The 11419-nt window shown below is 42.4% G+C and overlaps 1 pseudogene; it reads right to left on the bottom strand.

Annotated features, from left to right (window-relative positions):
* Positions 1-10256: 10256 nt before the first annotated feature.
* LOC130021310 (elongin-C-like) lies at positions 10257-11283 on the bottom strand (annotated as a pseudogene).
* Between the last annotated feature and the right edge of the window lie 136 nt (positions 11284-11419).

Genomic DNA, 11419 nt, shown 5'->3' with positions numbered 1-11419 from the left:
GTATATTACAAAGCATTAACATACAATTTAATATTATTAAACATTATACAAAATACACTAGTACTAACTTAATGTTGTTGGTTAACTAGGCAATATAAATTATTACCTAGTACCTGTTGATTTATTAATGAAATATGTAAGCTCCTCAGTATAGTAGGAGTATTTCCATAACCTAAGAATCTAAGGAAAGTGAAACTGTTCTAACTGTCTTGTAAGATTCCATCTCTCTAGCCTGCTTAAGTCTACGTCTCAGTCTATCCAATCCAGTCTTCTTCTTGGGAATCCGACCTCCCTATTGGCTAGCCTCTACCATTCAACAGTCTGCTTTATGACATCATTCTCCCACCAAACCTACCAGTTCCTGGTAGAATCTTGGGGCTCTTGTGCAGTTGTTTGTAAACAAGTTTGGATCATCGTGAGTGACCAGTTACCAATGACCAATCACTAGTGATCAATCATCTGTACTGGACACTTGTGGACTCCTGCTTCAGTGTTCAGACGTACTCTCATATCGTCTCCTCTTCTCATTTACCTTTCCTTGATATTTCCTCATTTCTGATCATGTCAGGTAAGCAATAATATTTTTCTAAGCTTTTCATGAAATTTCTTATCCCTAAACTTAGCAGTTAAGGAAAAGCAGCATGTAATAATAGAGGAAAGTATTCAACTAGAATATGGTACTATATTTTACCTTGACGTTCACATTTGCTGTGTGATTTTGGACACTGACTTCTTTTCTCTCAAATACAAAGGGTATTTCTTCATTTATTTGCTTATATTTGATACATATTTACGACCTCAATTACATGTTATTTATGTGTTCACTCTGTGTTTTCTTTTTCTTTTAATAGTATTTTGACGTGATATCCATGAAAAAAGTAAAACAGAGACAATATTTGACAGAAACAGAAAAGGTAGTTTTGGTAGAAAACCTAATATCTACCAGGATGTTTTATCTGTAGCGGTCTCTCAACTTGTATTTATAATTTAGTATTTTAAATTTAGTGCTATTCAAACGTCATTATCATGTGTCTTTTGAGTTTTCTATGTAAACTGTATGATAAGAAAAACTGGAAAGTGGGGAAGGTGTGGAGTGATGAGTGGTAGGGGGCCTAGTCCTCAAAGGTAAGGGAGTTCAGGGTCATTTTCTACAAGCTTTAACAAACAGAAGCCAAGAAGTAGAAGATGATATGAGGAGAATGAAATAGGAAATAAAAATTATGGAGGTAAATTATCAAGGAAGGAGATACAGTTTGAGATAGAATGTTGGAGAGAACCAAATAGTTCAAATCAAAACAGAAGGAATATTGTTAAATATGCTGAGTCAGTCAAGGCAGTTCACTTTCATGAATTCTAGGACTAGAAAACATACTATGTTTCGAGTACGGTACCAGTAGGAAAAACGACCTATCCGAAAACCATGGTTGTGGTTTCTTTTCTTATTGTCTCTAGAATACAGTTGGCACTTGATGGTTTTGAATGTAAACACGTTTTGGAAATGATACTTCCTATAAATAACTAATAATGGTTACCTAGTGCGATGGAAGATACATGATCTTCAATGCTTTTATTACATTCTAGTTTGTAATGTACATGTTTGGTCTCCCTGTTATAATAAAGAAGTGATCTCTTCTAAGTTGAAGCAGGAGAATTGATTCTTTTGTGTGGTAAGTAGGGTGCAGGTGAAGGCAACTTGTCGTCTTCACAAAGAGTTTCTTTCTGGGCTGGAGCAATAGGTAGGGCGTTTGGCTTTCACGTGGGTAGGCCATTTACCTCACACGTGGGCCCACCCAGGTTTGATTCTCAGCATCCCGTATGGTTCCCTGAACACCACCAGGAATAATTCCTGAGTGCATGAGCCAGGAGGAACTCCTGTGCAGTGCCGGGTGTGACCAAAAAAGAAAAAAAATGTAGTTCCTTCCTAACATGACAGCATATTGATAGCACTCGACATCTGCTTTTAGATCCTAAGAAGAAATGGAAAAGTCAAATCTCAGATGTCTAAGTACACATTGATATCTGTTTTGTGGAATCTGAGTTTTCCTATATTTAAAGATAGTTAAGTTGGATTTTGCTGATTGTTTCTTAAACTTTGGGAATGACATTTTCCTGGTTGATAAAGATACTTGTCATCTAGGTTTTAAAAATAAATTTAAAATTTTTGTGACCATTTTTTGAATGGTCTTTTCAGCTTCTTGTGTGATTTACTAAAATGGTATGGTCTATGTAATACCTGTTGTTTGATGGTTAATATTCATAGACATAAATGAGAATAGTCATGTCATTTCCTTGTAATTATTATATTGATTTCTGTTTTATACTCCTTTAGAATATATTCTGGCTACCAAATGCAATCATATTTATTATATTTTCTGCTTGTTATGTCAGTTACTGGTAAATCTTCTGTTTTATGGACTGGTAAGCTATACACTCAAAAATCACCTTTTATTGCCTTTTTTGGCTAGTGGTTTCTGTTAAAATAGAATTTCATCTTCGTATTGTATACATGACACAATTTCTTAATAAACTTTTGTACTGTTTTCTTTGTTGTGTTTGGGACGACATTCACTGTTGGTCAGGGCTTCCTCTTGTGACTGCTCTCAATCAGTTACTGTACTATGCTTCTTGCCACATAGCCCATATTTTATTAATATGAACATACTTCTTTTTCAGTTCTGTGATCCATATTTTTCATGATTTCTTTCTTGATACTCTATACTTTTCCCATGTAAATCAGGTGAAGTAAACAAAATCTATTTCTGTGTGCACATTATTCTCAATTAGAGTTGTAAGTAACTCCTTTGCAGGAAATCAACTTGAGACTCAGAATTTAAACAACAGTCTTCCTTCCAAAAGCACATCTTAAAAAAAACTGTTACTGTCCTCCCGTTGTTCATTAATTTGCTCGAGTGGGCCCAGTAACGTCTCCATTGGAGACTTTGTTGTTACTGCATTTAGCATATCGATTATATCATGGGTAGCTTGCCAGGCTCTGCCGTGCAGGCAAGATACTCTAGGTAGCTTACCGGGATCTCCTAGAGGGGCACAGGTATCGAACTCTGGCCGGCTATGTTGGCTGTGTGCAAGGCAAACACCTGCTAAAGTACTCAATTTGGAGGGGTGATAAAAATCCAGGATACGGTTGTGAACCTTCAAATTATCAAGTAGATTGAGTTATATGTGAGCCGTAGGTAATAGATAGGAACTGCACAAGCAAAAGACAAAACCTGAAGATTACAAGGGTAATAGTTTTAAGGAACCCACATGCCTACATGAATGGAAAATATATTCCTCCTAGTTTCTGAGATTGTGTTGATCAAGGCAGAGTCCTAGCAAGAAAGTCCACATGCTTAGGTTCCATAACCTGGTAGTACATAAGGGACAATGAGATAGTACAGGATGGTATAAGGCGTTTTCCTTTTAGGCAGATAATCCAGTTGGATCTTTGTCACTGCATCCAGTCTCCTGAACACTACAAGGGGTCACTCAGAGTACAGAGCCAGGAATACCCCAAGATCACTGCCGGGTATTGGTCCAAACTCCACACCACCCCAATCCCAATAAAAATAATGGGAAAGTTTGAACGAGTCTCTAGGTCATCTCTGGGCCTCAGGTTTCTTTCTTCTCCAATAAAATGTTAGTCATTCTCATAGGACTTCCTAGTTGTAAAATGCTGCTGTTCTAGGCAATAACGTAAAGTTCAACAGGAGAGCAAGTTACAGTTAGAGCTAAGACAAGGAGTAACAAGCTGTAAGTAACAAATCCATGTACCAACATCACCAGAGTCTTCTATAGGTCTGTATTCACTTTGGGAGCATGCTGCCAAATACACAAAGTGCCAAAATATTCCAGCCTTTCAACCACCCAAAGTTGTTTGGACTTTTGGTAACTTTCTTGACTGTTGGTATTAGAAGATTGTCTATACTTGAAACTTTAAGTGAATTTTGCTCCTCTAAAATGTTGTCAAAGGGGGCTGGAGTGATACGACAGTGGGTAGCGCGTTTGCCCGTGTTTGCCCTGCACGCGGCCAACCTGGGTTCCATTCCCAGCATCCCATATGGTCCCCTGAGCACCGGCAGGAGTACTTGAGTGCATGAACGAGGTGTAACCCCTGTGAAACGCTGGGTGTGACCCAAAAAAAAATTTTTTCGGAGATTATCACTCTCACAGATTTTTTTCATCACCCTCTTGTTCCTTACAGAAAATATTCAAATTCCACATGTACTGGGAACTGCACATATTCTGCAGCTTCCCCTTCCTGTGGTGAACAATGCAGCTTCCCTAACAGGAAGTGTCTGCAACTACTCCAGCGTATCTACTCCAGCTGGTAGTTCTGCTTGGCTCCTGCCCTCAGATTCTGACATCTCTTTTCAACCACTCATGGGTAGTGCCGATCTTGACCAACACTCTTGCACAAAAATGCTCTCTGGAGGTTCTGGCCAGAACCAGCTATCCACTTGGTCTGCTTACTACCCAAGTGTTTTGGAGTGGGATATTGCAGGAAGTACTGAAAAGAATTCTTACACGGGAGACGTTACTGTGACTATCCTTGACCAAAACACCACTCTCTCTTCCATGTCTATGGCAGCTCGCTAGGAGAAAACCTTCGATACCAACCACATGGTGTCTCTGTACCCACCACTTTCTGCTAGTCTTCTTCTAAGGACACCATCTCAGGTTCAAAATCAGACGTACAACCTGTTGCTTCCCTACCAGGAAGGAAGCCAGGTGTATTACTATCATCCAGGCACTCCGGGACCTCTCCTTTCTGGAGAATCTGGTCCCTCCCTGCAATCCAATGGCTCTATGACATAAAAAGGAGGTACGGGTTCTGCCTTCCAAGATTACAGCAATGCATCCCCAGAAATGGTTATGGTTCTAAAGGAGGTCCAGCCCCGAAAGAACTAACCAACAGTCTCAAACTCTGGAGTCTACTACTCTGTGTCTGCTCCACCAATCATGGAATCGTGTTATCAAGGTGAGTAAAACTGAGAGAAGGGAATTCAGGGATTCAAAACTTGGGGTCAAATCTGCAAGTGAGTAACTGTCCATAGACAGGTGGCATTTCAGTTCAATATACTGAGATTTTTTTTATTTTTTTATTGGTGAAAGACCATGAGTTACAGTTATAGACTTATAAATTTTTGTGCTTGGGTTTCAGTTATACAATGATCAAGTACCCATCCCTCCACCAATGCCCATCCTCCACCACCACGGGTCCCAGCATCCCCCCACCCCCCATCCCCCCCGTCCCACCCTGCCTCTGTGGCAGGGCATTCCCCCTTGTTCTCTCTCTCTTCTTTAGGGTACTGTGTTTTGCAAGAGAAGCATTGAATGGCAATCATGTTTGGTCTATAGACTACTTTTAGCATGCTTCTCCCACCCTGGGAGGGTCCTCACAACACCCTTTATTCGGTGCTCTCTTCTCTATCTGAGCTTCCTTTTCCCCCAGCACGTGTGGCTGGCCTTCAAGTCATGGAGCAAAATTCCTGGTACTAATCTCAGCCATTCCTGGGTGTTAGTCTCCCTTTTTGTTGCTTTATGTTCCCCAGATGAATGCAATCTTTCTGTGTCTATCATGCTCTTTCTGACTCATTTTGCTTAACATGATACTTTCTATGTAGTACCACTTGTATGTAAATTTCATAACTTCATCTTTTCTAACAGCTACACAGTACTCCATTGTGTGAATGTACCAAAGTTTCTTTAACCAGTCATCTGTTCTCGGGCACTCAGGTTTTTTTCCAGATTGGCTATTGTAAAGAGTGCTGCAATGAACAAACAATTGCAGATGTCACTTCGACTATACCTTTTTGCCTCTCTGGGATATATTCCCAGGAGTGCTATAGCTGGGTCAAAGGGGAGATCAAATTCTAATTTTTTGAGAATCGTCTATACTGTTTTCCAAAAGGGTTGGGCCAGCCGGCATTCCCACCAGCAGTGAAGGAGGGTCCCTTTCTCGCCACATCCGTGCCAGCACCAGTTGCTTTTGTTCTTGTGGATGTGGGCCAGTCTCTAGACCACCTAGGTTTCCTAGAAGAAAACTTCAGTAGCATAACAAGGAATGGCACATTTTCATAGTTTATCAGTCCACCTGTAAGACCGCAGTAACAATAAACTCCATTTCTTAAATTATTGTTTTTTGTGAAATCTGAAGACACTTAAGAACTCTTATTGTGATGATACCACATTAACTTTCCCTACTTTAATGTACAAGATTCTGAATACACAATATACTCAGAGATCCTGTCCAAAGTTATAAAACCTAGAATCTCTACTTGGCACAAAATTCATGAGGAAGTGTTGATTCATTCCTTTTTTTTTATACCATGATATGAAATTTCCAGGGGGTTTTTTTTGGTGGAAATTGAAGAAATTGATTATATTATGCCAAGTTTTGTATAGCATTTAATAGTTTAAAAATCTCTAGCTTGAAAAAAAGCTTTACTTTAGGGGAGGCAGAATGTGGGTCACATATCGCAGTGCTCAGGGTTTGCACCTTGCTGTGTGCTCAGGGTTCACTTACGAAGGTGCTTAGGCGCTCATACGTGGTGCTGAGGATCAAACTAAGGTCAGCTCTGCGCAGGGCAAGTGCTTTACCAACTGCCCTATTCCTCTGTTCTCTGTTCTCTGTTCAAGTCTCTTAGTTTTAAATACACTTTACACAGAAACTCTTTCAAATACAAAGAAAACAACGGCACCACATGACCAACAGTAAGAAATACAACAGTTACCTCCAATCTTCTAGCTCTGGGCCTTGTCCATGATCCTTAGAAGAGGCAGTAACAAAGCCTTGCACATTGCTGGAAGGTGCCCAATTGTGGCACCACGAGTTGTGTGGAGGGAGTACCTCGTTTAAGGGGGACTGATTTCTTGCGTGGTTCCTTTGTAGTGATGAATTCCCTGGGGATCGAGTCTTCCCTGGCATTGCAACATTCCGATAAGACTTTTTGTGTGACACCAATTTCAGAATTACCCATGTCTTGCAGTAGCAGGATTCAAATACTTGAGAGTAACCCAGCACCAGAGATCCCAGATGTTCTTATAATAGAATCAGCACAAAGTAACCTGGCACTGCCCCCAGCTCCAACTCAGGAACAAACAGATAAGAATTGGGATGAGATGAACATTGGGCTTTCAAAGTCTCTGGATACCTAGCAGATCCCAATAGAAAACCAAGATCCTCCACTGTGCCCTTTAGAAATCCCTGATATCCACCAGCTCCTGGCTTGCATGGATGCTCTCAGCCAAGACCAACAGCCTGGTACTGAAAGAACTCGTCAGGAAAAAAATGGTCAATGTTTGGAGAACACAGAAACACTTGAAGGTGGGACTGAATCTGTTGGTATTTTTGCAGATTTCACGACATGGATGGAAGACAAAGAACTTCCCCAGCTCTTTGATTGCTTAGAAGACCTAGATCAAAGCATAGATCTGCAGGGAATGAACACCACAGATACCATCACTCTGAATCAGGGGAAAGAAAACTCAGGTGACACTAAGGGGACCTCCCTCCCAACATCGAAGAACAAAAACCAGGCCTCTGAGCCTCTGGAGGGAGAACCCAAGGACAAAATCCATTCCAAAGACCCAGAAAGCTTGCTAGGGGGATTGTTTGTGATGCTGCAGCCAGTGGTAGATGTCCTCTGACCATGGCCAAACCCAATAGCAAACCTAAGAAAGCTTCGTCCAGCAAAATTAGCAGGACCAAGAGGCATGGGCAGGAGAAGACCAAAAAGGCCAGAGAAAACTCCAAGAAAGCTGATGACAAGAAGCAGACAGGGAACAAGGTGAAGGCTGAAGAGAGGCCCACAATTGCCAGGATGAAACGCAAGTTAAGTCAACCTGAGCTTGGCCAAGAGGCCCTTAAAAAGCCCCGCAGCTGCCTAGTCATACACATGCTGGAGTCTGTGCAAGAGTTTGATGCACTGGCGAAGAAGAGGGATCCAAAGCCTGTATCCTCTTCCTCCCACGTCCTAGGAAGTTCAAAGAAGCCCAAAGACGTCCAGTCTTCCTCAGCTGTGAAACCATTGGCAGGTGCTATAAAGGATGGAAAAGGTCTTGAGAAAACTCAGGTCAAAGCTCAGTATCCAAGAAGCAGTGCCTTGAATGCTCGTCTCCATCCAGTCTGAGCTGCCATCTCCTGGGAAGGTTAAATTGGTACTTTTGCCTTTTCTTACCGTGGAGAAGCCACAAGCTCGCCGGGTTCCTCGGAAACCACAGTCTCTGGCTTCACATCGTCCTGCTGCACCTTACCCTGCTAGACCTGGCTCAACCAACTCAGTTCAGCCAACTGCCACCAATTATCCCGGCCAGCCACTGCATCTTTGTCACATCCTGACAGACCAGCTCAGCCCATTTTGACCAACCCATCTCGACCAGCTTTGCTGATCTCTATTAACCGGCCTATTTCTCAGCCTGCATTTTCTAGACCTGCTCCCTCCAAGACAACAGCTAGCACTTCTCTCCAGCGGGGCCCTCTTCCTGTCTCTGGGACTGAGTGCCAGGCTCCACCCAAAGGGCAGAGTCAGTTTCAACTCCAAGACTTCCATTTCCAACCAATTCCATGGAGAAAGCCCATTGTTCCAGAGCCAGTCATATCAAAGACCATCACAAAATAGTAGAGACCAGAGCATGAGGCTATGAAGAGGAAGGCACAGCAGGAGCGTGAGAATGCTGCCAAATGCCCCTCTTTGGGGAAAGTGCAGGTTTTTTATCGAGAGAGAAAAAGATGTGGACATCTCTTAATTCTATGGCTATAAGTAGATGGAATGGTTGGTGCCACTTTAAGTACCAGCTGGTTACTTAAGACAAACACTTGAAATGCCATACACATTTCATTCATTCTGATATATTTTTTAAAAAATAAATAGATGCTTATAATTTAATAGATTAGTAATAAAAGTTCTGAATGTTGAGAGGCTTTCCACTGTGGTGGTTATTTGGAGGGGGTCAGGGTCGAAGGATTCATGAGAAAGAAATAGAAGTTAGAGGGGGGGGATAAAAGGCGAAACAGACAAAAATCTAAAAAGAGAAACTTGTCTCTAGGTTGTAAAGCCCTAAGAAGAGAAATTTTATGGTCCTGATGAAGAGTTGGGGGGGGGGGGAACAGACAAATCGTTTACCTGCTAGGGCATTTGCAGGAGGCTGACACAAGATTCATTCCTGGAATCCTATGTGGTCCCACGAGTTTCACTAGATGTTGTCCTTGAACACATAGCCAGGAGTAAGCCCTGAGCACAGGCAAGTATGCCTCCATCACCAGTCTCCACCAAAAAAGAATGGGAGAAATGGCAGAGTGAGGGGGTTACGTATATTATTAAAAAAAATGGAAAACGCTGAAGAAGGAGGATTAATATAAGATAACCTGATTAAAAGTAAAAATAGTTTCACAGAGGCTGTCTTTATGTTTCATGCCCATCCTTGTTAAATAAAGAGATGTGAGTCATATCTCCAAAAGTTGTGGGTGGTCTATTCATAAATGTTCAGACTGTGGGATGCTACGACATATACTGGGGAAAGAACCTACAGAGGAACAGTCAAGGTCCCTCAGAGTTATTCAGTGGTGACTGTAAATAGGGACCAAAAAAGAGAACAGTTGTGGCAAGAAGCCCGAATACCAGCTCTTGGGACTTGTAAAGATCAATTGCCATGTACTCAGGCCAGTGGTCCAGCCTCTCTAGATGCACCATTTCACTTCTTCTTCCCAACAATACTCAGAGTCAGTATTATCGGGGCACTTAGCCAGTGCGGTTCAACAATGAGGTCTCTATGACTAAGATCTTTTGATTTGCAAACTCCCCAAGGTGGCCAATGTCTCTTTCAGGCTACAGCATCCTGACATTACTGACTTGGGAGCTCCAAATATATTACCTTCAGGGGCCTCTGGGAGTTTTCCGCGGGGCCTGGTGCCTGCAGCCTGCTCCAAACATAGATGTTAACGGAAGCTCACACAAAAACCAACGCTATAACTGACGTTGGAGGCTGGGCCGTGGGAGAATAAAGACTAGGACATGCGCACTAGGTCATCACTCCCAGAGCGGTTGAGACCGGCTCTTCCTGAGGCCGGGAAGGCGGTGGTAGGAAGAGATAGTCCTAGGAGAGATATGGGGTGATGAATGACAGGGAAGGAAATGGGGAAGGACTGGGACCGGGACACAAGATGGGCATGATGGGAAAATTGGTGGGTTACATTAAAATGATTTTTAATGAAAAACTAGGGAATTCGAAGTTGGTGGGTTACATTAAAATGATTTTTAATAAAAAACTAGGAAATTCGAAGCCATCAGCCATTCCAGTGCAATTTCAGGTGTAATTGGGAATTCAGGAATCTCAGTGGAGCTGTTAGTGTAATGAACATTGTAGGTGAAACACATGCACACTTTGGATAGCACATGTGAAGGGATCTCTCTACAATTGACTTCATTGGTTTCATTTTCAAAACTGACCTGGGCCACTCAACATGGCTTTTATTGTTCCTGATGTTAACGCATGTTCTCTTTTTACAATAAACTCATGGCCATCAGAGTGTTGGGATCGGGAGTTCCCTGGCTCTGGGAGGCGCGGAGAGACCAGATAGACACAATTCCTGCAGGAGTAAAAACGGGGTTTATTTAGACCAGCATGCTGGGGCTCCGCAGCATACCCCAAAAATGGGCAGTGGCTGAGAGCCCCGAACTTCTTCAAAGGGGATCTTATGTAGGCCTTCACTGGCCGTTACAGCAAAGCCCGCGCATTTCATAGCCAATAGATTTGTAACAACATATACTTTCTTAACCAATCCATTTAAAAGTACCTCACTCCTTAGCCTATAGATTCAAAGATCAGCATTTACGTACATCGATTGTCAGCACAAGCAAGGTTATAGCTGGAATCATTAAGCCTTAGGTAATCTCCCTTGACCATCCTCGTTTTGTGTTACCCAAGTCTGCAGGGTGCTTTAGTGAGACAATACATTCCAGGAAAGGGCAATTTCCCCCAACCACCAGCATCCTGAGTTAGCCTTTACCCAAATCTGCAGGGTGCTTTACTGAGACAATACATTTCAGGGACAGTAAATACACCTGAATCTTGTAGAAAGAAGTTATGCCCTGTTCACTTTGCAAGTCCCCTCTCCCCCAGGTGCAAAGCAGCCAAGCAGTTTTACAGAAAGCAATGTTGCAAGTTAGCTGAAGTACACAAAAATTTGATGCCCTAATATGGATTCTTTCAAGAGGATATTAATTTCACATACAAAGCGTCAGGGCCTTCACAGCCACCCTAGATTTCCTCTTCTCCGTCCATTATGTTCTTAAGAAATTCTAGTTCACTCCCAGAGGAAATTTAGGAGTTTCTTGTCAGCTCCGCAGCCACCAAAACCACTGCAGCCGCCGTGCCCGAGGCCGGCGCCCCGCCGAGAAGGGAGCACTATTTAAATGAT

This window comes from Sorex fumeus, unplaced genomic scaffold (genome assembly GCF_029834395.1).
Source record: "Sorex fumeus unplaced genomic scaffold, SorFum_2.1 ptg000015l, whole genome shotgun sequence".
NCBI lineage: Eukaryota > Metazoa > Chordata > Mammalia > Eulipotyphla > Soricidae > Sorex > Sorex fumeus.
This window is presented reverse-complemented; position numbering and strand designations above follow the sequence as displayed.